Source organism: Lepidochelys olivacea (assembly GCF_965140295.1).
Source record: "Lepidochelys olivacea isolate rLepOli2 genome assembly, chromosome: 4".
Lineage (NCBI taxonomy): Eukaryota > Metazoa > Chordata > Testudines > Cheloniidae > Lepidochelys > Lepidochelys olivacea.
The window spans coordinates 29,075,977-29,101,451 of record NC_140414.1 but is presented as its reverse complement, the minus strand read 5'-3'; the positions used below and the strand labels follow the sequence as shown (position 1 = coordinate 29,101,451).

Genomic DNA, 25,475 nt, shown 5'->3' with positions numbered 1-25,475 from the left:
ATTGGTGAGTTGCACTCTGGGATACCCATCCATGGTGTAACACAATACGCATCAACACATGTAGTCCTGGTGAGTATGTGCCGCACAAATACAAGAAACCAGGTATGCATGAGCGATATACTAACTGCAGCTGCTTTAGGCTGACATAACTTTTGTCAAAGTTTATAGTGTAGACATGACCTGAGTCAAGACCCGGGAAACTCTGGGCCCTGTTCTCCAAAGATGCAGGGAGAATTCTTGCCATGGACAGGGTGAGCAAGGGAAAGCCTCCAGATCAGGAGTATTGGGCATACAATTACATTTACATTTAGAGGGAGAGACCAGGTGCGCAATGTGTGGAAAAAGAAATCACTAAGAAAAGTATCACCATTATTAATAACTGGATATGTTTTATGTTTGTGTATAATCCTTCATCTCAGAGCAGTTTGCAAACTATTTACTGGAACACACAGCACCCCTGAAATGCAGCTACTGCTTTGTTATGGGGCATCAGCTGGATAACCAGTGCACAGACTACACATAGCCAGCAATAGTTACAATTTAGTTTGTGCATAAGCCATGTCCAGCAAAGCATTTGAAAAGAAGTCACACTGACTTCACTGGGACTATTCAAGTGATTAGAATTAAGCACCTGCTTTAGTGCTTTGGCTGCATCAGTGACATAGTGTGTTATGCTCTAGATGGAAGGTGCTCGTGAACTGTGAAATATATTTTACTAACAACAGTAAAAATATTTTTGCATTGTTCACAAATTGCACAAATAGCTTAAGTATAATTCTTATTGCAATCAATGAAAACCACAGATTTCCAAATCACATGGTAAGTGCTGAGGTTGATTAGCATTAAATTTAATTTGTGCGAATCAGCATGAGGCACATGGGGCATTAAGTTCACATGATGTTTTACAGTAATTATACTTAAAAAAACCCAGACCGAATGCACATATACCCATTTCTGGTTCTATGATTAACACCGTATCAATGGGTGGGTAGAAGCAGGTAATGTGTTTTGAAAAATCTTCACATCTCTATTTAAAATGTGACGTCAATGGAAAGCTTTGCTTTTTTTCTTGGTTACCTCTGTTAAGTATGTACCTTGTGATGGGAAAATTATCAGAATTCAGGAGTCTGTTTTCTTCATCTCTAATTGTCACCAAAGACAGTTTTAGTTACTAAAATTCTTTTTAGAACCTCAGAAAAAATAGAGGACCACTGTGATGAAGTGGGATTGTTCTTAATGTTTCCTCTGAATAGTGTGGGGGTGCCTCAGTTTCCCCTAGGCAGTTCTTAAGTATCTAGGTGGTGGGATAAGGGTGTATGATCAATCATCCCCTAGAGGGCATGTGTGTGCAGGAGTCTGGACACAGAGAATGGCCGACACCCTGTTTCCTGGCAACTGATGGCCTGGGCCCTTCCCCCCGCAAGGTGAGAGCTAAAGGGTTGGAGAACAAAGGAATTAGGTGACCTCCTGGCCCGGGAAAGGAACAAAGCCCAGAGGAGGAGGGGCTGGAGGGAGTTTCAGTTGGGGGCTGGCTGGGACATGGAGTGAAGGGCAAACGTGGTTGTCTGGCTCACTGCCCCCCAAAATGGACCCAGCTGAGGGGTCCTGTTCTCTGCACCTGCGAGCCCTGTTTTAGACCATGTTCTAGTCATCTAATAAACCTCTGTTTTACTAGCTGGCTGAGAGTCACGTCTGACTGCGAAGTTGGGGTGCAAGACCCTCTGGCTTCCCCAGGAGCCCTGCCTGAGCGGACTCGCTGGGGGAAGCGCACGGAGGGGCAGAGGATGCTGAATGCTCCGAGGTCAGACCCAGGAAGGTGGAAGCTGTGAGAGCTGTTTGTCCTGAAGACAGGCTGCTCACAGAAAGGCGACTGCCCCAGAGTCCTGACTGGCTTCATGGGGAGCAGTTCCAGAGCATCGCCCAGGGACTCCGTGACAACCACATTGCCCCTTTTTTTTCAGTAGCAGAAAACTACAAACACACACAACTCAAATTGGGATATTAAAGTATAATATGCACCTTACTTTAGGTTGCTTTATTTTACAGATTGTCAGTCTGAGGCCAACCATGGTGCGCTGTAGCTGCACAGATAGGAGGAAAGAGAAAACAGAACGAAATAAACTCAGAATGATTTTCTAACAGATCCACACACAGATTCTTCCTGAAGCACACCAGGACTTCTGATCTTTCAATTAGTGCAGTTGAAAGAAAGGAAATTTCAATTTTCATAAGAACTCCTGAGCTTTGATTTTTTAAAATATTTTCAAACTACGGACATCTCTCTCGTGACCTGACATGACTTTAGAGAACAAACCAGATCTGACATTTTTATTTTATACTAAACCAGATTTTGTTGTTTTGATCATTTAAGAGAGAGAGAAAAGCAACAGCTTCTAAGCAACCCTGTATGCTGGTCCTGTTTTAGCAGGAAAACAGAATTGTCCTTATTTCTATGTTAGCCCATAAAGCACAGATATTTGCACTGTTCTGTGCACACGTGCATGGCAAACTAGAAAAAGAAAGCTCCCTATGCTGAGAAGCTTGCAATCTTCAATTATAGGTAACAAAACAGCAACAAATGAAAAATAATAGGCTTGTTAAGGGAAGGCTGAAGGCTGCAACAATAAAATACGATATGCTTTTGTCACATATATTTTTAGTTCCCTTGTTACCGGCCTGATTCTCATTTACCAAAGCGTAAAGGGGCTTTAGTGTCAATGAGAATCATGTCCTAATTGTTAACTGTATACAGAGCCAGATTTTTCAGATGGTGTACAGAGAAGTCAATGGAGATGCACTGATTTACTCCAACGGAGCAACTGGCTCCTAGTTTTTAAACACACTGGATTTAAAACTAGTAAACATTAATGAGAGAAAGCAGAGCCTATAAAGAAGGCAAACACATTGATCCATGTTGGAGTGCCACACAACTAGTGAGGACTTGAGATAGATTTGCTGGAGTGAGGTTTTATAGCTTAGTTTTATCCTGATTAATAACGAGACCAATGTGTGTGACTTCTCACCAAACAAGACTAGCCCTCAGCTGCAACAATTCACCAAATTTAGTCAATACCACAATGTAATTGGCACATTTGATATCTCAAACTTGATAATATCTGAGAATGGTTCTTATCCCAATGCCATGGACACCTGCCCCCTCAAGCTTATCCATCAACCGATCAATGGCAATATTGAAAATGATGGTTACAGAATACAGCCTTCCCAAACTCCCTTGGCGATAGGAAACTATGCCAGGTATTTGCCATTGACTCAAATACTGCTTTCTGTCTCATTATAGTGGCAATAATAGAGTTCAGAGTAGCAGCCGTGTTAGTCTGTATTCGCAAAAAGAAAAGGAGGACTTGTGGCACCTTAGAGACCAACACATTTATTTGAGCATAAGCTTTCGTGAGCTACAGCTCATTTCATCGGATGCTTCAAGTACTCCTTTTCTTTTTATTAATAGAGCTCTATCATCCAAGGCCACCAAAATGCCTCAGATCCTAAAGATCTTGCTCACTTGAAGACAATTAGAAGTGCTGTGCATGGCTTATTAAATTCAGCCATCTCTGCAAAAAGCTCTCTCAAGGTAACAATGGCTTACAGTGTAACCAGCAGGTCTAACGCTGCACTGAGTATCCTGGTCTTTATCACAAAGTGCATTGTTGATGTATAACCTTAACAGAGAAGCGAAGACTCTTCCTGAGACCGACATAGCACACCACCACTACAGTTGCAACATTCAGCCTTCTCATCCTTTTTGAACAGAGGAAGGATAACCCCCTTCTTCCAGTCATAGGTAAGGCTGCGTGTCTGTCACAGAGGTCATGGAACTCCTGGATTCTGTGACTTTCCGTGACTTCTACAGCAGCCGGTGCTGGCTTAGGGGCTGCCTGAGCCGAGCGCTTACCTCAGGATGGGGGCATCCCTGGCTCCCACTGGCACATCCCTGCAGTTCCTAGGCAGAGGAACCAGGGGGCTCCGCGTGCTGTCTGCAGGCCCTGGCCCTGCAGCTCCCACGGACTGCAGTTCCTGGCTAGTGGGAGCTGCGGAGCTGGCTGGCACTTGTGCCAGGAGCAGCGTGTGGAGAGCCCCTGGCTGCCCCTCCTCCTAATAGTGGCAGGGGCACGAGGAGCCAGGTAGGGAGCCTCCCAGCGCCACCAACACCCACCCCCCCCAAGCACCCGCGGGGGTCCCAGGCCATCCCCCACCTCCTGCTCCCCCCAGCACCCACAGGGGTCCTGGGCCACCCCCAACAGAGCACCCCACCCAAGTTTTAGTTAAGAGTATATAGTAAAAGTCATGGACCGGTCACGGGCCATGACTTTTTCCTTACTGCCCGTGACCAATCCTTGACTTTTACCAAAAATACCCATGACTAAAATGTAGCCTTCGTCATTGGGAGTACACAAGATGGTCTGAAAAAGCCTATGCCACCTCAGTACAATACCCTCACCTACCTTCAGAAACTCAGGAGTAATGTTAAAACACCCTGGGGCTTTCCCACAATTCAGCTTAAGACAATGATCCAGGTCTTTTCTTGGTTGAAAGAAAGTGGCTTGACCAGAACTTCCTGCCCCTCTTCAAATGGACGAGAAACTGCAGGCAACGGACAACTGAAATGAGCTTCCCATTGATACAACTGATCCTGCAGGCTCTAGTTAGTGCTGCCACCCCAGTTCTTTACTGGACAATGTGGTGCGATCTTCCCCTGCAAATGCTGCAAAGCTGAATAGAGTGTGTGGAGATTGTGCCAGGCATCAGCCTGTTTTAAACGGACTGCCTGAGTCAGCTAACAGGATTCCTTATCTTTCTTACACCATGACTCAAGTACATTCTCAAGTTGAACCCAGTCAGCCTTTACTTTTGCTCTTGCTCTCAATAAAATGTCTTTGAAGACTCATATAGTAGCTTACCTTTTATCTGAGCTTCATCTGCTGTGAGCATCTTAACGGTCAGCACTGATGACTTCAAACAATGCCGTTTTCATCAGATGACAGAGGGAGTGAGACTTCAGTAGCCATACACAGTTCACCACAGAAAGCTGTGATAGCTTGGTTGTAATTACTGTGATTCAACCAAAAGCTCTTATTTCAGTGTATTGACTGAATGTCTTTGATAAAATTAAGTCCCTGGCCATTATGATCAAACATCCTCCAACTCTAGATTACAACCAGCCCAAATGGGACATATTTGACAGCTGCTACCTATTCTATTTGGGCAGCATCACAGACAGTGCTGGAGGATGCTTGAAAAATACGCACACTCGAATAGCAGCAGCTGCTCCCATGTTTCAGGCTCTTCTGTGGCCCCTGTGAGGACATTGTGACATCAAGCTTGCTACGAAGCTTCAGATCTATAGAACCACAGTTATAACAACTCTGCTCTATGGACATGAAACGCAGGCTCTCAGGAAGGCTGAGCTGAAGAAGATCAGATTGATGATTTCAGTTCTACTTGTCTCAGTCAGTTGCTCCATATCACCTGGCAGGACAAGATGAGAAGATATTTGAAGCCGAATGCAGCAACTGCCTCGATCTGCACAGCTTTCTTTGTCTGGACATATTACAAAAAATTGAAGATGAACAAATTCCGAAGCATGTATACCAAAAAATACGGCTACACGGCATTAGCTTTAGTGGTGCAATGAAGTTGCTAATGATGGACAAAGTCATTATACAATCTGAATACCTTATGTACTTTGCCAGAGATTGATCTAGGTGGTGCTCAATTTTGCAAAGAGGCCATGATTCTTTGGAATTTGCCATGACAACAATGAGCCTATCCCAGGTAAAGCAGTTCAGTTTGCAATAGGATGAAGACCACCACAAAAGTGAGGTGGTGTGCAGAGCCGATGGGAGTAGCATGCAAGGCAAGGAGTAGAAAAGAATCAAGAGGCAGGTGGCTGCGGGGCTGACCTGTGCGGAACCTTGACAGTGAGGACAACTGTTCTGAATTTGATGCAGAACTACTGAGGTCAGCAGCAGAGATTCAAAGAGGGATTAAAATATCCTAAAGATGGTCTTAACTGGATACACAGGACATGTCAAGTTCCATCCCAAAACTTCACCTTAAAAAAATCAAAATGCTTTTGAAAAGAAGCTGCTCTCTCAACACGTCAATTTACAGAAAAAAAGATTAAACTAGAGATAGTTCAGATTCAATCTCACCTATCACAAACTTCTTGGGAGTTCAGATCCAGAGTTTTAGTTCAGGCTCATCTTACTGAGATTAGTATTTTAATTTAAGTGCCCCAGGGGTCGGTCCTGGGGCTGGTTTTGTTCAACATCTTCATTAATGATCTGGATGATGGGATGAATTGCACCCTCAGCAAGTTTGCGGATGATAGTAAACTGCGGGGAAAGATAGATATGCTGGGAGGGTAGGGATAGGGTCCAGAGTGCCCTACATAAATTGGAGGATTGGGCCAAAAGAAACCTGAAGAGGTTCAACAAGGACAAGTGCAGAGTCCTGCAGTTAGGGCAGAAAAATCCTATGCACTGCTATCGGCTGGGGACCGACTGGCTAAGCGGCTGTTCTGCAGAAAAGGAACTGGGGATTACAGTGGACGAGAAGCTGGATGAGAGTCAGTGTGCCCTTATTGCCAATGCAGCTAGCTACATATTGGGCTGCATTAGTAGGAGCATTGCCAGCGGATTGAGAGAAGTGATTATTCCCCTCTATTCGGCATTGGTGAGGCCACATCTGGAGTATTATATCCAGTTTTGAGCCTCCCACTACAGAAAGGATGTGGACAAATTGGAGAGTCCAGTGGAGGGCAATGAAAATTATTAGGGGGCTGGGGCAAATGACTTATGAGAGAAGAGGCTGATGGAACTGGGTTTATTTAGTCTGCAGAAGAGAAGAGTGAGGGGGGGATTTGATAGCAGCCTTCACCTACCTGAAGGAGGGTTCCAAAGAGGATGGAGCTCAGCTGGTCTCAGTGGTGGCAGATGACAGAACAAGGAGCAATGGTTTCAAGTTGCAATGTGGGAGGTCTAGGTTGGATATTAGGAAACACTATTTCACTAGGAGGGTGGTAAAGCAATGAAATGGGTTCCTAGGGAGGTGGTGGAATCTCCATCCTTTGGGGTTTTTAAGGCCCGGCTTGACAAAGCCCTGGCGGGATGATTTAGTTGGGCTTGGTCTTGGTTTGAGCAGGAAGTTGAGCAGGAATGAGGTCTCTTCCAACCCTAATCTTCTATGATTCCTTTAGTCCATGATTTAAAAGTAATAATTATAGTTATAATAATGATGGGTGAATTTCAAAAAGATGTGAAGCTTCAGTTGAGATTATCATCTCACCAGTAACTGAACTTCCTTTGATTACAAGTTGTGCTCAAAACAGGCTGTCTGAAGATTTCAAATACTTGAGTTATCTAAGACTGGAATTTTAGTGGCACTTATTGAGAACAAAATAATTGCCAATGCTCGTTTCAGATTTGGTTTGAGTTTTGGATCAAAACTCTGGTCAATTCTTATTTGATCTTAATCAGTTTATGCAGCCCTAATTACAACATAAAAAGCAGATACTCAAGAGAAGGTCATCCAGATGAGAAAATGGAGAACCCGCATAGTTCAACTGCTATTATGTCTTGGAGAACAGCTTAATTCAGAGACTCAAGGGCTGGAAGAGCAGCTAGGTGGCAATGAGGATTAAAAGATAGGGAAACATACTTCAGGGAGGCTTTTTGTATTATTAAAGAAACATAACTCCCAGATTTATCCATCACCATTTGTGAACCCAGAATTTCTGTCTTTATCAGAACTGCTCCACTGCATCCCATGTACTTGTGAAAGGGATTCAATGTGCGACAACCCGCTCCCAAGATGTTAGAAAACGCCATGCCTTTTGCATAAATAAATGGTGTTATCACATTAGTTAATGTGCAAACTACATGTTCCTTAGTAATACAGAAGACAGAGCTACAGTCAACTGCATGTTGTTGACTGTAAAAATGTTCAAACAAGTGTCTCAAAATGTTATGCTAGAATTTCAGAGTACCTCAACTCAGCAACATGAACCCTCAAAAGGAAAAACACTGCTTACTTTTTTTAAAAAAATCCGCTCTTCATCTTCAGGTTACTTGGAAGCCGAAATGACTCTGAATGTCAAAAAGCATCATGTTGCAGCATATGACTACAGCTGCAAGACTAGGTGATGTTAATGTCTGTTTAACATTACTAACTACTGCTGTAAGGAAAGGTCAGGAGAAATTTGAAGAGCATGTCATCGCAGACGTGAACTACTGTAGAGCACACATACATTTGAGAGTTTTCATATGAAATTTCCAGCTGACAGAGCATGGACGAGAACGAAGGGCAGGGCATCAGTTGCTCTCTGCCCATTTGTGATCTGTACTATTAGAAACATCCTCGTAGACACTCTTCTGAAATATTGTAGAGCATAAATGCAGGTATACACTAGTGACCAATAGTTGTCACAAGCTCTGGCTCATTCCTTGTAGGATCAGCGTATGTTTTTTCCTCTCTCTCTCGCTGTTTTTTTTTTTTTAAAAAAACAAGTGTAATATAGAAGTCCATCTGTTTATGGCAAAAATATATCAAAATGTGTTTACAATGATCTATCCTTGGTAATAAGGACCCATTTACTATTTCTAAAACCTAAAAAAAGTGTGTGTGTGTGTGTGTTAGGATAGCAGTATAATACCGGCAAATGCATGGGAAATTCTGGAGAGAAAGAATCTAAACAGTGTTTATTTTTCACTCTGTTGTGTTTAAGTGTTGTTCCAAACAGAATATATTGCAATAGCAATAACCAATTCAGATCAGCTATTTCATTAGAAATTGTTTTTCGGGTTCTGCTGCAGTGCAGTGTGTTCTTCTAGAGAAATAATTTAGTTTTCTTCATTACTGCTATAAACTTTAGACAAAATTTTGGTTTTGGCTCTTCTCATTGGGTCTGAACGCCAGTATAATACACTGTTTCCATGTATGGCTCTCCCAGCGATGTCTGAAAATTGTAGCAATTCAGGCAGAGCAGAATATTGGAGTTCAGCTTCATTGTATGGGACTGACAACAGAAGTTTGTCCTTATTTTAAATAGATCAACATATTACAGACAAAACCTCATAACTAAGTTTTCTCTGACCTCCTGAGCACAGAAGTGCAGAGGTAGCCTTACTCCAAGACAACTACACAAGGAGTCTAATGTCTCTTTCAGACATTCTTTCCTGGTTTTTCAAGAAAAAATATTAAATAAACCAAAAAGTAATATGCAAGATATTTACATTAATATAACATGACAAAAGAAGGTAAACATGTAAGCCTATTGTTTTACATCTCTAGTGTCAGGTTTTTATTCTCTAAGGGCTTGTCTTAACTACCAGGGTAAGTCGACTTAAGTTACACTACTCTAGCCACATGTATAATGTAGCTGGAGTCAACATAGCTGAGGTCGACTTACCCCGGTATCTTCACTGCGCTGCAATGGGAGATTTACCTTATTCGTCTCGGAGAGCACTCTGCCATCTATTTAGCAGGTCTTCACTAGACCCGCTAAATTGACACCCGCTGCATCGGTTGCAGCAATGTCAAGCTCCCCAGTAGGGAAGACTTTCACACGGAAAAGGGTGGTGTATCAGTATAGGGTTAGTAATAATTGAATCTAAAATGTGTTAGGGCAAAATTTTCTTCTACGTAAATCTGGAGCAGTTCCAGGAGATTTACTCCACAGAAAGTAAAATCAGAATTTGACCAGCTATTTTAGTAACGATTTCATATGAGAGCTGGGTTCTCTCTTCATTTGGTCACTAGAGTGATTTTCTCCAGCAAAACTGTTTGACAATTCTTTCACCTAACTAGTAGTGAGTTCAAGTTGAAGTACTCTCCAAATATTTTTGGCACTGCTTTATCATTATATCATTGTATAATAATGGTGTTAATGCCTTCACTTTACATGGTGCTTTACAAAGTTTAGGGAGATAAAAGGTCAAGATCCTGTCCTGGAGAGCGTACAATCAAAATCAGAGCAACAACATCAAGATGACAAACAGAGGAAGGGGCTAGAAAGGCGATCCATAGGTCAAATCACTCAAAGATTCATATTGGACAGCGAATGAAACTTATACATTCTGATATTTTTAATCTATTTCAGTTACCTGTGCTAAAGTCACCACTGCACTTAGGCACTGGATCAACACAGACTAGGTTAAGGCAAGAATGGATGCAAGTGGTGGGCAGAAGTAGTAGTCAATGGTGGAAAACATTAAGAGGAGGAAAGTGAAGTTTCTTACACAGGAGGGATGTCTCTTCATAAGGAGCAGCATGAAAAAAAAATCTGAATTGGAGAGTAAGAGGAGGCAGCAAAAGGGGCAACGATACTAAAAGAGTGGCAGAGTGCAGAGGGGTATAGAGATGAAAGAAGGGATGTAGACAGGGAGAGAGCTGTCCAGAGTTTTTAATATGAGCATATGGAGTTTGAAGATCATGCAGAAAGCACCAGAAAGGCAGGGAGGCACTGCAAGAGGCTTAGCGGAGGTCAGAGCAGCAGAAGAGGAAGATTATTTTAGCTATTAAAATGTTGAATGGGTTGAAGAGGGGAGAGTCAGAAAGGTGAGAAAGTGAGATCAGTATGTTTCTACCTCAAATGTTCAGAGCTATGGTATTCAAGCCCATATGGTAACTGGGTTTGCCCTCAATAAAAGGTGCACAGGCTTGCAACTGAATCCATCAGCTTACTGACTCAGCTACGAGCCTAGAGACGAGCAGTTCATACATCCCTTGTCCAGATTATACAGAAAAAAACAGGCCAAAACTCCCAATGAATTTGGCCCTGTGTGCATAACAGGAGGGCATTAATGAGAGTAGAACAGATACAGTATGTTCCAAACAAACAACAAATGCAATTTGGCAAACCATTGTTAGCAACCTGACGACTGTTCACACTAACTCCGGAACATACGATATGGAGCAGGAGCTTACTGGGTTAGACTTTTATTCCTCTTTCCAGTGGCACAGCACCACTGTAAAAATCTTATACTTCTTGGCACTCTGACTGCATTAAACACCAAAGGCAAGAAGAAAAACAAACAACTAGTTCACAGCCAAATCCTATTGCTTGGAAACATGAATTTACATGCTGCACATGTCTTTTCTTTCTTATCTCCATTTTCTTACTTTGCAGCATTAGAACTAGCTTCAGGGTGCTTTAATATTTAATTCCATTGAGCACCCCAATGCTTACATTTCTAGAAAGAGAGAAAGAGACAGGAACATTCAAGATACCGTTTGCCAATAACTGCTGGTCAGCATTTAAACATATAGAACAATCAACACTTTTAAAAAGTCCTTGAAAACATGTTCAGTAAAAAATGAAGGCAAAAGGTTCTATCGGCCCACTTAGTTTTTGATGCTAACAGTTAACAATGATAAAACGATCCACACCAATTGTATTACAGCAATTTATTTTACAACTGACCTTGACTCGAACCAACGTGTTATCTGTGCTCCCTGCAAAAGTGAGCATCAGTAATAAAAAATTGCTGCATCTGGGAAAAAGGAAGCAACAGATTCCAGTGAGAAAATATGTAGTATGTAGTTATGGTGATGAGATGGTGTTCATAGATACCAACTTACCTTCACTTTTTAGCAACAGAACAGTTGTGACACTGATGAACACTTCAAAAGCCAGAGTAATGTACCCAGAAAATTCCCCCTCCCCCCCGTTTCTGAACGAAAGTTTAAGTCTGATTCAGGTAATGGAAGTCCATGGGTGTCTTCTCACTGACTAGCATTCTTTAGATCAGATCTATAGTCTGGAAATTTTCAATGAAGCTGATGAGAATAATATGAGTCTTTTCTCAGTTACTGCGCACAAATGAGAGAGCTGCAGTAGCAGGAATTTGGAAGGACTTCCAGTGACATTAACCAATAATGTTTGGATTGCTGAGCTGGGAGAGGAGCGCCTTCATTATATCATTCTCAGAAAACAACAAATACTTCTGTCTAAAATAAACAATTCAGTTTAGTTTTTACAGATTATTCTATTTACACTTATGAAAAGTAGATATTGAACATGCAGGTATCTGATGAACCTGAAGTCAATCCTGGAGTCATATTCTCTAAGTAGTCAAGGGAACAATGGTTTTAGATACCTTTAATTAAGGATTACTGAGGTTTTAGCCATTTTACTGTCATTTTCTCCAAATCAGATTTTCAGTCAGGCTGGATACTTCCCCACCCCACCCCACAGAGAGTGGTGCAAGCAGCTAGGAAGTTAATTCAACAAGCATGTTCAGTAGTTGCTGCCAAAACCATTTGAGTGAATGAAAGACTGAGTCAGATCAAGTACAGACAAATGCTGTGTATGTTTCCCCAGACAACTTTACCAGTACTCTTCATCCAACGTTGTTTATAAGTGGAATGTTGAAGTGATGCTAGAAATGGTAAAGAAAATATATGCTCAGTCTGCTCTACATTTAATTAATCCCAATTTGGCACTACACACTATGTTCCCACATAAGGCAGCCTCACTGAAGAAACAACAGTAATTTGTATCAGATCAATACTTCACACTTAGGTGAGAGCATATAATAAGCTTGTAAACAATAATAAGATGTGTCAGGCATTGGGAAAGATGGTCAGGCTCAGGATGCCAGATCTCACGTGGCTACAAATATGTAAACTGTGCATGAGAAAACACTGAACATCTTGAAACTAACCTCAGGATTTCATCACAAACCCTGGGCTCATCCCAGGTTTCAGAAAAATAGGGGCCGACATAAAATCACTTCGATATGAAAATACGTATAACTTTTTTGCCAAACCGTGTGAAACTCAGCAGTTTCAACTGAGCTTCATTTTTCAAGTATGAAAGTCAAAGCAAAATGTAGTGGGTCTGAACTGATGCAAATCAACAGTTTACATGAAACCTTGTGACTTGAAACATGGATTTTCGACAGCTTTTGCACCCACACCTTGTACTGTTGTTGTTAAGTTTCATTCATTGGTAGAATTTCTCTCTTTTCTTTTTTTTCCCCCCCTCACACAGGTCTATAGAAAAGCAACTGCATGAACAAAGTGAATGCCTCTATACAAATGCATTCAGGGAAGTTCAAATCAGAGAAATTGCTACCTCATAAGGGGTTTCTTTTTTTAAAAAAAAAAATCATTTTATTTCTCTCATTCAATCTTATAGCACTACAAAGCTTTTACTGTTTGTCATAAATATAAAGGGAAGGGTAAACACCTTTAAAATCCCTCCTGGCCAGAGGAAAAACCCTTTCACCTGTAAAGGGTTAAGAAGCTAGGATAACCTCGCTGGCACCTGACCAAAATGACCAATGAGGAGACAAGATATTTTCAAAGCTGGAGGAGAGGGGAGAAACAAAGGCTATCTTTGTCTGTGTGATGTTTTTGCCAGAAACAGAACAGGAATGGAGCCTTAGAACTTAGTAAGTAATCTCGCTTGACATGCGTTAGATTCTGTTTTGTTTAAATGGCTGAGAAAATAAGCTGTTCTGAATGGAATGTATATTCCTATTTTTGTGTCTTTTTGTAACTTAAGGTTTTCCCTAGAGGGATTCTCTATGTTTTGAATCTGATTACCCTGTAAGGTATTTACCATCCTGATTTTACAGAGGTGATTCTTTTTCTTCTATTAATATTCTTCTTTTAAGAACCTGATTGTTTTCTCATTGTTTTTAAGATCCAAGGGTTTGGGTCTGTGTTCACCTATGCAAACTGGTGAGGATTTTTACCAAACCTTCCTCAGGAAAGGGGGTGTAGGGTTTGGGGAGGGTTTTGGGGAGAAAGATGTTTCCAAGCGGGCTCTTTCCCTGTTATATATCTGTTAGACACTTGGTGCGGCAGCAAAATAGTCCAAGGAAAAAAGGAAAATACTTTGTACCTTGGGGAAGTTTTAACCTAAACTGGTAAAAATAAGCTTAGGGGCTTTTCATGGAGGTCCCCACATCTGTACCCTAGAGTTCAGAGTGGGGAAGGAATCCTGACAATGACATTTTAAGTTTGATCATAACATCTGGAAAGAGAAATAATAAACGAGTGGGTGGAAGAATCATGTAAGATGTTTTTTGGGTGTGCACTTGAGCCTTTCTCTGCAGAAAATGCCTTAAGCTTTCCTGGTGTACCAAAAACATAACACCTATAAATAATAATCATTTTCATTTTTCAGAGAGAATTTTTGAACCAAATATGCTTTAAAAAAATAAAAAAACAAAACACTCCTCTGGAACGCACCATGGAAAGCAGCCAGTTTTCATCTTGGCTGCAAAATAGATTACGAAACATGCCACAACTCACAACGGGTTCAAGAAAAACAAACAAAGGATGTGTTTTACTTTCTCTTGAGATGAACACATTGTTTCTGTTAAATGGGGAAAAAATCAATTATGATAGAAGAATAAGAGGGGGCAATACCAAATAAAAATCCGATTAAGAGGTTGATTTTCCAAAATATTAAAAATGTCTGTCTTAAGGCACCAATTTTGCAACATGCTCTACACTAGCTAGGACCTTGCTTCCATGTCGAGTCAATAGGAATCCATTCAGGCATGGATTTTGAGCTAGCAGATCCTAACGTGTAATAAAAGCTTTGAAAGCCACAGAAAGCTCAACATCAAACAGCCACTAGCCCATTCAGAAACTCTCATAGGAATCTCTTTAATCCTGAAACCAATAGCATTAGTGCACTAAGGAATAAAACATTTCCATAGCTGGAATTTCTCTCTGTGCAACAGTGTTGTGCTAAACTGAACTGAACCAAGGCCAAAGTCCATTTAAACTCTCAATTCAACAGAGCTTTCAATTACCTTCAGAAGGCCACAGAAGATGATGCTTCTTTCAACAGATACACCAAGAAGGGATGCTCTATCCATTTACAAGCTCAGTATTCCCTGATTAATTGGAAGGGTTTTGTAGTTCAATTTTAAAACATGTCAATAAACACAGGAGACTATCAGTATCCAGACTACTTCCCTCTCCCCCCCGAAGACATTTTAAAATCACCCTGAGCATTCTTAACACTTGGCATGGGCATTCTTATCATATCCTCATCTTCTCAAAGCTTTCTTACCACAAAATACATGTGGCGCTGACAGGACACAGTGAGCAGAAAACGGAGAGAAGATTGAAAGAGGAAGTGCCAAGAGATGGGTATTGAAATTTAACACAGTATTCTCACCTTTATTACTTAAGTTTCCTTTCATCCTTTCACTGTTTATGCCCATCTGCCTCCACCTTCCTGTCTTTGAAAAATGCTTACTCCTGGAATTTAAATATTAGATTGGCAGCATATGCCCAGCTTCCTTCATATTTTACATTAATGCCATGGTTTTCAAAAATGGGACCCTGAAATTATCTCCTAAATCCACATTTCGGTGTCTGAATAAATGGCTTGATTTTTAAGTATGGAGCTCCCTGCAGTTGTGACTGCTTTCAGTAGGAGCTGCTGCATGCTATACACTTTTGATAGTCTGGCCACATATTTAGGTTACATTTTCTTAAATTCTTGGCCTAACCATAATTTAAGACATTTATTTGATTCCCATCCACCAGAGCATTGGAGTGCCTCACACACAAGAATGAATTCATCCTTAGGGTACCCATGTGAGGTATGTTAAGCATTATCCCCATTTTACAGAAGGGGAACTGAGACAGCAAGAATAAGGCCATGTTCCAAAGCCCTTTGAAGTCAATAGAGAGACTATAGGCCAAATTTTCAAAAATATTTACGCACTTAAATGAGATTTCCAAAAAACATTTCAGCAATTTAGGTGCCTAATTCCTATTGATTTGAAAACAACAAAAAAAGAAAAAGAAAAAGATTTTCAATGTAACGTCAAAAGTTTCCCACAGAAAGCAGATGCTTTCTGGCCAAAAAAATTTCTAGTCAAAAATCCAAATTTTCCACTGAAAATCCGTTTCAACCAAAAAAATTCTACCAGAAACCTTTTTTCCCCTCAGAATTTGCTTCCTCATATAATCATTATTATAATTAACAGAGAATAACTAAAGCTCAGAAGGATATAGCGCTTACATATGCTAACTCAGACTGGACCTCTAGTAAGGTATCTTTGTAGTTATTTCTGTGAGTTGGAAAAATTGACATCACTGAAAGTATTTACTGCTGCTTTTAATACGTTTCAGTATGGTTGGGAGACAGAAGACAAAATAAAACGAACAACTGTACCCAAAGCTAACTTGAATGTCTTTAGTTGGTCTGTGAATACTTTAAAAATAACCTAGAACAGACAAGGAATTTAGACTGGGCAGTATAGTGGATTAATTCACTGCAGTAAAAGCATGGTTCCAAATTCAATCAGTCTAAAACATAATTAAAATACTTTTGGTGCCTGTCTAATCTAAGCTTTTTTTGGAAAAACAGATTAAGTTAGAAAGATTGTGTGAATTTTGTGGTAATCTTTATTTTAATGAGGGCTGGTCTGATTAAATGCTTGCGTACTCTTTATGGAGATGATTGGTGAATTCTTTGAATGAGGCTGAAGTACAGTGTACTGGCAGAAAGCATATGGAAACTAAGATAAAGAGGTTTCAGAGTAACAGCCATGTTATTCTGTATTCGCAAAAAGAAAAAGGAATACTTATGGCACCTTAGAGACTAACCAATTACCCTGCAAGGTATCTACCATCCTGATTTTACAGAGGTGATTCCTTTACTTCTATTAAAAGTCTTCTTGTAAGAAAACTGAATGTTTTTTCATTGTTCTAAGATCCAAGGGTTTGGGTCTGTGGTCACCTATGCAAATTGGTGAGGATTTTTTACCAAACCTTCCCCAGGAAGTGGGGTGCAAGGGTTGGGAGGATTTTGGGGGGGAAAAACATGTCCAAACTACGTTTCCAGTAAACCCAGTTAAAGTTTGGTGGTGGCAGTGGATCCAGGGGCAAAGGATAAAATTAATTTGTACCTTGGGGAAGTTTTAACCTAAGCTGGTGAAAGTAAGCTTAGGAGGTTTTCATGCAGGTCCCCACATCTGTAGCCTAGAGTTCAGAGTGGGGAAGGAACCTTGACATGACTAAAACTAGATCACTGGATCTTCAGTCTTTAGAATTCATCTCCAGAAACAAAATGAATGCATTCTACCTTTGTTCACTTTATTAAAAGGAAGCAATGGGGCTAATAGGACTTTTCTGTGCTACGTTGCATCATTGTAGCACCTATCACCCATATACCACTTCCATAAAATATTGCTCTAAGCAATCTGTCACAATTACTTCAGCTATATTTCAAAATACATCATCAAAGTCGGTGCTAAATGCTAAGTGCTTGATGAAACAAAAACAAGTTGAGTAGACATGTGCCAAACTCGGCGAGCAGTTTACATGAATTAGACATTGTCACCCTTAAAAAAAATAAACGAACAAAAATCCTCTCTTGTTCTTCTATGAGGAATAAGAAATCTAAGTCTTTAATGACAGTTGCTTCCAGAACTATAAAAAAAAGCAACTATACTTTCGTAGTTAAGGCATTCAAGTTGAACTTAAAAGATTCAGGTTCAATTCCCAACTCTGTCATATACTGCCTGTGTGGCTTGGCATAAGTCCCATGAAGTCTCTCTATTGATTTCAGTAGGCTTTGGAACATGACCTTAATTGCTGTGTCTCAGTTCCCCTTCTGTAAAAGGAGTGTAATACTTACCTATCTCACAAGCATGTTGTGAGGACAAATTCATTAATGTTTGCCACACCATGGTCATGGGAATCAAATAAATACTGTTACCCCTTTATGACTGAGCTGTTGGCTAAAGTTCAGGGTCCTGTGGGTTGTTTCTGTTACGAGAAATTGATTAGGTATCTTTTATGTAATCTTGTTTATTTACGAAGAATGTACAAAGTCCTGTTTCCCTGATCTCAGGAGGAATCGAACAGAAGATTATTTTGTTCACAGCTCCAAGACTCTTCCAGACAGTGCTCTGTTCAAAAGCCATCTCAGCTTTTTCTCAGGGCCATGCTACCAGTGCTTCTGTTGTTGCAGCTGGTGCTTTCTTGCAGCCTTCTATGCTCTCTCTCTCCTGTTTCCCTGACAGGCACACAAAGCTTCACAAAACAGTAGCCAGCAAAACCCCTCCACCTAAATATGCCTTTGTTTTCAGATATGACATGTGTCTATGTTTGCGGTGGAAACTGCTATTGTTTCACAGAAGTTTAACTCAACCCATAGCAATACCCGTACAAATAAATTTTAAAACGGTCACCTATCTGTAGTAGCCTGATTTTCAAAAAGTAGAAATCATCGAGCTGCTCCAAATGAAGGCAGTCAGAACTGTTGGGTGCTCATTGTCTGGCTGTGCTGAAAGGAGGACAGGAGACATTTCACATGGGTTTAATCAGACTGCAACTTTATTATATGTCTGGGACTACCAGGCAGATAACAGTGTAGGTAACCCCATGTTTATTCCATAATTACCTGGGGTGCTTTTACCAGCTCCCCCTCTTTTTCCATCCATTGCCGGGACCTTACCAGCCACCCTCCCCCATCATAGGACAGTTAAGGTGGGCTATAAGAATGCAGGATGAACACAATCCAATGTTCACGTTATTTTTTAAACTTCCCAACTGTTTTCACACATAATATCTCAGAAACTGCTGCTACCACAATACATTATCTCAGGTTCATAAGCATCATAATTGTTACTGCCTATCATCCAGTGTTACAACAGCTTGTTTTTTTATCTTGTGTTTGGTACACAATACTCAGGAAAACTCCCAAATGATCAAACAAAACCAAAAACACCAGGGCTCTGGCAGTAAAAACAACATATTCATGATGTTAAAAATAAATATGTACTTAAGATACAATTATTTTTTTCTACTTTAAAATTTGAGAACACCCTTTCCACAGTCAGGTTTTAGAAGTTGCTTGGAAACAATGGCTGCTTAGGTAAGGCACAATGTTTATCCAGGTGGTAAAAAAGACAATTATTGTGTTTACCTGGTACTAAATCATAATTTAAGGAATCTAAGAAAGTTAATCTGGAATATTTTAAAAATTAAGCATCACTGAAATAACACAAGTAGCACTGATGCACTTCAGTGGAATAAGTGAATTTATTCACAGACCACTTTGGGGGCTAAGAGGCATTGTTCTCTCCCTCTGAACATGTAACTTCCGGCAGCATTTATCAAAGTACATCAAAATCTACCCCAAGGTGATTTTTCCACAATACACTTGTAATGATGAAAAGTGAATTAGAGGCATTAGGCGCACACCATTTTCAGAGTATTTCTTTTTTACATCAGAAGTAAAAAGATTCATAAAGTACTCCTGCAGGAATTCTGTGCCACTACACATTGCAGAATTTGTGCTGAATTCATATTCTGCACAGAATTTCCTTCCCCCCTCCCCCACAATTGGTGCTGCAGAGCTGCTTGCTAGCCACTGGACTGGGAGAAGCCCTGCTCCCCTGCTCACAAATAGAAAAAACTGCTGGGGGGTGGCAGAGGGGAGAAGGGTTGGAGCTGGAGGGATCTCAGCAGCTGCAGTTCCCAGCATCCCCTGAAGGAAGCAGGTGGCATGCAGGAAACTCCAGAGCCCAGGACCCAGCATCAGGCTGTTTCTCCCTCTGGATCCCTGGGCTCGGAGTGGTAGGGAATGCGGGTGTCAGGGTTGGGGGTGGCGCCTCATGGCTTCGCTCTGGAGAGTGCAGTGCGAGTCTATGGGCTGGGGGTTGCCCCATGGCTGGGCTCTGGGAGGAGGGAATGGAAGTGTCTGGTCTGGGGGGGGCCTCGCAGCTGGACTCTGTGAGGAGAAGGCAGAGAAATAGGAACTGGGTTATCATTGATGTTTCTTTAACTCTCTACTTCTGGGGGCATTTTTTGTGTTTGTATTTTTAGAGACATAGTTGCAGATGGGTATTTTGAAATAAATTTCTAAAATAATTGAAACTGATGTGATAATAGTGTCATTTTGACAAATAAAATATGCAGAATTTTAAAATATTATGCACAGAATTTCACCAGGAGTAAAAAACTAGAGTCCATATTTGAATTACTGGTCAGTCACCTTAACTTCTGTACCCAGAAAGATAAGGGAGCAAATAATTAAGCAATCAATTTGCAAACATCTAGAAGATAATAAGGTGATAAGTAACAGTCAGCATGGATTTGTCAAGAACAAATCATGTCAAACCAATCTGATAGCTTTCTTTGACAGGGTAACAAGCCTTGCGGATAGGGGGAAAGCAGTAGACATGGTATATCTTGACTTTGGTAAAGCTTTTCATATTGTCTCACATGACCTTCACAAACAAACTAGGGAAATGCAACCTAGATGGAGCTACTATAAGGTGGGTGCATAACTGGTTGGAAAACTGTTCCTAGAGAGTAATCATCAATGATTCACAGTCATGCTGCAAAGGCACAACGAGTGTCCCACAGGGATAAGTTCTGGGTCCGAGTCTGTTCAATATCTTCATCAATGATTTAGATAATGGCATAAAGAGTACACTTATAAAGTTTGTGGGCAATACCAAACTGGGAGGGGTTGCAAGTGCTTTGGAGGATAGGATTATAATTCAAAATGATCTGGACAAACTGGAGGAATGGTCTGAAGTAAATAGGATGAAATTCAATAAGGACAAATGAAGAGTACTCCACCTCGGAAGGAACAATCAGTTGCACGTATACAAAATGGGAATGATGGCCTAGGAAGGAGTACTGCGGAAGGGATCTGGGGGTCATAGTGGATCACAAGCTAAATGAGAGTCAACAGTGTAATGATGTTACAAAAAAAGCGAACATCATTCTGGGATGTATTACTGGTTGTCAACCTTTTGTACTGGTGACCCCTTTCACATAGCAAGCCTCTGAGTGTGAACCCCCACATAAATTAAAAACACATTTTTTCTATTTAGCACCATTATAAACACTGGAGGCAAAACAGGGACCCCCAGTTTGAAAACCCCTATATTAGCAGGAGCGTTGTAAGCAAGACAACACAAGTAATTCTTCCGCTCTACTCCATGCTGATTAGGTCTCAACTGGGAGTAATTGTTTCCAGTTCTGGGTGCCACATTTCAGGAAAGATGCAGACAAATTAGAGAAAGTCCCGAGAAAAGCAACAAAAATGATTAACAGTCTAGAAAACATGACCTATGAGGGAAGATTGAAAACATTGGGTTTGTTAAGTCTAGAAAAGAAAAGACTGAGAGGGGACATGGTAACAGTTTTCAAGTACACAAAAGGTTGTTTCAAGGAGGGAGAAAAATTGTTCTTAATCTCTGAGGATTGGACAAGAAGCCATGAGTTTAAATTGCAGCAATGGAGGTTTAGGTTGGACATTAGGAAAAACTTCCAAACTGCCAGGGTGGTTAAGATCAGATTAAACACACACCTGTCAGGGATGGTCTAGATAATACTTAGTCCTTCCATGAGTGCAGGGGACTGGACTAGATGACCTCTCGAGGTCCCTTCCAGTCCTATGATTCTATGCAAGTTCAGACAGCATCATGTAGCATTGCACTAATGAAAAGTGAACAAATTCCACTGATAGTTCCTGAGATGATAAATCATAGAAATATGGGTCTGGCAGGAACTGTGACAAGTCATTTAGTCAATTCTCTCTCTCTCTCTCTCACACACACACAGATGTGTAGTGCAGCAGAAAGCACTAATTAATCAGGAGAAGGGACGGAGAGGTTACTACATGAAAGGGAGAATGCCACAGAAAAACTTGTTTGGTTATCTTGACCATGATCCTGCAAACACGCTAATGCTTAATTTTACTGTTTCAAGTAGCTCATAGAGCTCTAAGCCTGAGAGTCTTCAACCAAAAGCCTAAGAATTTAAAATGTTGGTGTTAGAGATAACTTTATGTCTTATAACATGAATAAAACTATTTTTAAATAGTTGGCATCAAAATGATGACATTTTCATTAAAAACACAGTTTCTTTGTTGTGGAATATTTTATTTTGTGAATCAGTACAATTTTTCAAAACAAACTAGCGTATGTTTAATTAAAAGATTTCGACAACTATGTAGGCTTATAACCATATCAGGATTCTCACTGTAGATTTCTCAGTACTGCTCACACTACAGTGACAAAGTAATGGCTAGCAAAGTCCAGCCTCTTCCCTTAAATTAATAATACAACTTCAACTTCTATACTGTTTTATTTCACATCTCATGATCAAAGGGCTTCTAATTATAGAAAACTGTTTTCAAATATAATTCGATGGGGATTTGTTTTTTGTTGGGACTAACTAGCTCATCTTAGAGCAAAGCTAAGACAACCAAACACAGATCACTTCAAGCCTTAAACTAATACATAAATTATAACCCCCCTATAGTTGAAAGTTAGTATTTTATCCAATTGCATGCCATGTTTTGTTCAATTTTCACTGTATTAGATAATTTAAATGTCATAATTCCTTTATCGTTTGCATAATGCATTGCCATTCAAGCCCACCTTTGTGTGTCTACAACTTTTGATAGATTGAGAGTCTAAATCTGTGAATAATGCAGCCTCCCACACAAGGTATGGAAATAATCACCTTGTCCTTTGATTAGATGAGATTAGATGCTCTTGTACAAGACAAAACAAAAAAATTCTCAGAAATTTGGAACTATTAGGAATGACATGAACATTTTATACTGTTCACCTGAAACCACTCCACCTCTTAAAGTACACAACCATTTCATTCTGCTATGGACAAATTCTAAAGATGTGATACAGTATTGTGAAAAACTACAACCTCCATGAGAAAATGAGATAGAAAAACTGAAGTATCTGAGCAAATGTTGTGCTTGGAATAAGTGTAGATTAAAAATGTCTTGGGGGGGGGGAAACGGTAATAGATTTATTAACAGAGGACAGTCAAGACAGAGAACATGCTAGATTATTTCATAACTAAACCCATGCAAGTCTCCCCGAAGGACACTGTGTGACAACACACTTAATCAATGAAACACAAGAAAGTACTGTATGAGAATCTTATGAGGTGATTATACCCTTAAAGTCCTGACATTACCACCTAGCAGTAATTCAAAGCTGATCAATCCTTTCTTGGGTGTCACATATCTCACAGTTCAAGTAAAAGTTATTTGGTTTTCTGATGTGCCAATTTTACAACTTGAATCTAATGAAAAAAAAAATCAAGTATCCCAGTAGACAGGAGTTAATTGAACTTTAAGCCCTCAACTTGCAATTCAGATCTATAATGTATCAGTTATTTCTCCTCTAGGAACAACGTGATTAGGCTTTAACAGTCAACATTGTTTTTCCTTTTTCTTCTTCCTTCAACATATGTATACCATAAAATACCGTTTCTACCTATTCCAAAGTTTTTGACAGTTTGAGCTATTTCCTATACATATGAGGTTTACAGGTAGAACTCAACTTTCCTGCCAACAGAATTTTTTTAAAAGTTCAACCATTGTGCTTAGAAATTTCCAAACCTATATACCAATTGGCAAAGTGAAACATCACTAGAGTTCTGATGCATCTAATATGTGCCTTTAGGAAATGGATATGGTCACATTATATCCCCAAGACAATAATGACGACAGCTCCTTCACTCTTGTTAATCTCAGCACTAGTTTCAAAGGTCTTGTAATTGCCAATGCAATGAAGGTCCAAGAGAGAATCCCTGTCTACACGCATTTTCTAAACATTTTCAACACTGGACACCCTCATGTGGATGGGCTGCCAGCAGCTGCTCGTGTTTTTATCAAAAAGACATGTACTCTTGCTCAGAGCTAGTCTAACTGAAAGGCTATTAAAAATACCTGTGAGCAGCCAATGGGCCATTTAGACTAGTGATCTCAGTATTGTTAAACTTGATGGAGCTGAACCAGTTTTCACAATGATGGCAGATTTTTAGAAAGTATCCCTAATGCAGAAAGGCAAGACATTTTGGCAAAGTTATCACTGAATGCAATTCAGAGAAATATATGCACTATTGGACAGTCCCCCACCCCAACTAAATTTAACTCCTATAGAGTGAGGCCATGTAATCATTTCCTTCACAGATGTTCCACAACACATTTCAAGTTTGGTTTTGTTTAAAAATGCGGTAATATGTTTTGATTGAGATTTCTGCTAGTGACAGCACTAGACAGATAAAGGTGTTTTAAATAGAACCATTCACATAATTAATACTTCTCACAAATAATCCCTTACTCAAAAAATTCTATATAGTTTTGCTTGAGGATTATATCCCTTCTATAGAGTTCTATAGGAAGGGTCATAAAACCTATGAAGGGGTTGTCATTCTTTGACAGTATAGATTTTTAAAGTAGTTTCTATTAGAACTCTTTTCTCACTATTCAATCCCATACGATTTTTCAAGATGTATTTGATGAACAATGTGATGAAATGTTTTAAAACAATACATACGCACCATGTCACCTTCATGTTCCCTTACCAGCTACATCTAGGGCTAATAATGAGATTTGGTTAGCAATTGTCCTCAGAAAGCTCAACCTCCTTCATCAACACAAAGGTTTAGTACCTTGAAACTAACAGTGGTCCAATAATTCATTGTGAATAAATACTTATCTCAGACTGGGCTTTTTTTTCCCCATCAAATAATCCCATCTGGAAAATGTTCGATAGGATTTGATAGAGTTAAAAGTGCTCTTCAGAAACTATCCTTAACACCTATTTTGTGAACCAGCACAAGAGAATTCTATTAGACAATGGCAGTCCCTCTGCAGGTTCGTGTGATGACTTGAGGAACGATATTTGTGACTTTTATACATTCTTCTCTTACACTGTAAAAAGCTTAACTCTATTTCAGAGTTCTCTTGCACTAAGCACAGTTTAAAACAATCCTCTCCTCACTTTATTATCCATTCAAGTCCCATCCTTAAGATGGATTTCTTTCATGTAGCCTTTTGACAATTTACAAGGAAAACAACTCATAATGCTGATTTTAAAACTCCTGAATGCACTACCTTGTATTTGACTATCACCTCGTGAGGCATTGTTTGTCTATTCCCTTGTCTAATATATGTAGGAAGTTCCTTGTGCAAGGACAATATCTGCCTGTATGTATCGTGCAGTGTGTCATACAGCATTAATTCCTCAAGCACCGATTCCTTAAGGAGGATTTATTAGTCTTAAAAAAAAAAATACTGCCTTCGACTGCTTCTTACAGAAGAGTGCATTCATTTAGCTGCAGATTCTCTGAGTGCACTGTCTCAAACTGACATTCTAGGGTAAGATGGGAATAATTTCCATGACACCTACCACTCCCCATTCCTCAGTTGTTTTTTCATGTAACTAAAAAAAAAAGTTTGCAAGTGCTACCATATAATGGAATAAGCAATACTCACTCGGTGTATTATTCTGAATTGCCACAGAGCACTGCTAGCATGAACTCACAAGAGCTTATCTCTCTCCCTCTGTTAATCACGTAGGACACCAACATTCAGTCTGCAGAGAAGGTAAAAATAGGCTTGGACTTAGGTCCCATGTTGTCTGTCACATTTTATTAACAGGTATGACCTGCTTTGCTTTCCAGAATACATGAGG

General features: G+C 40.1%; 1 protein-coding gene across 2 annotated transcripts in view; it reads right to left on the bottom strand.

Annotated features, from left to right (window-relative positions):
• Positions 1-25,475, bottom strand: part of GRID2 (glutamate ionotropic receptor delta type subunit 2) — a 1,048,711-nt gene that overhangs the window by 767,951 nt on the left and 255,285 nt on the right. The window contains exon 1 of one of the 2 annotated variants that reach the window (XM_084626027.1): positions 25,277-25,331. The exons of the other annotated variant lie outside the window; for it this stretch is intronic. The gene's annotated coding sequence lies outside the window, so the exon portion shown is untranslated. Of the gene's footprint in view, positions 1-25,276; positions 25,332-25,475 lie in introns of those variants that run through there. 2 annotated transcript variants of the gene reach the window in all.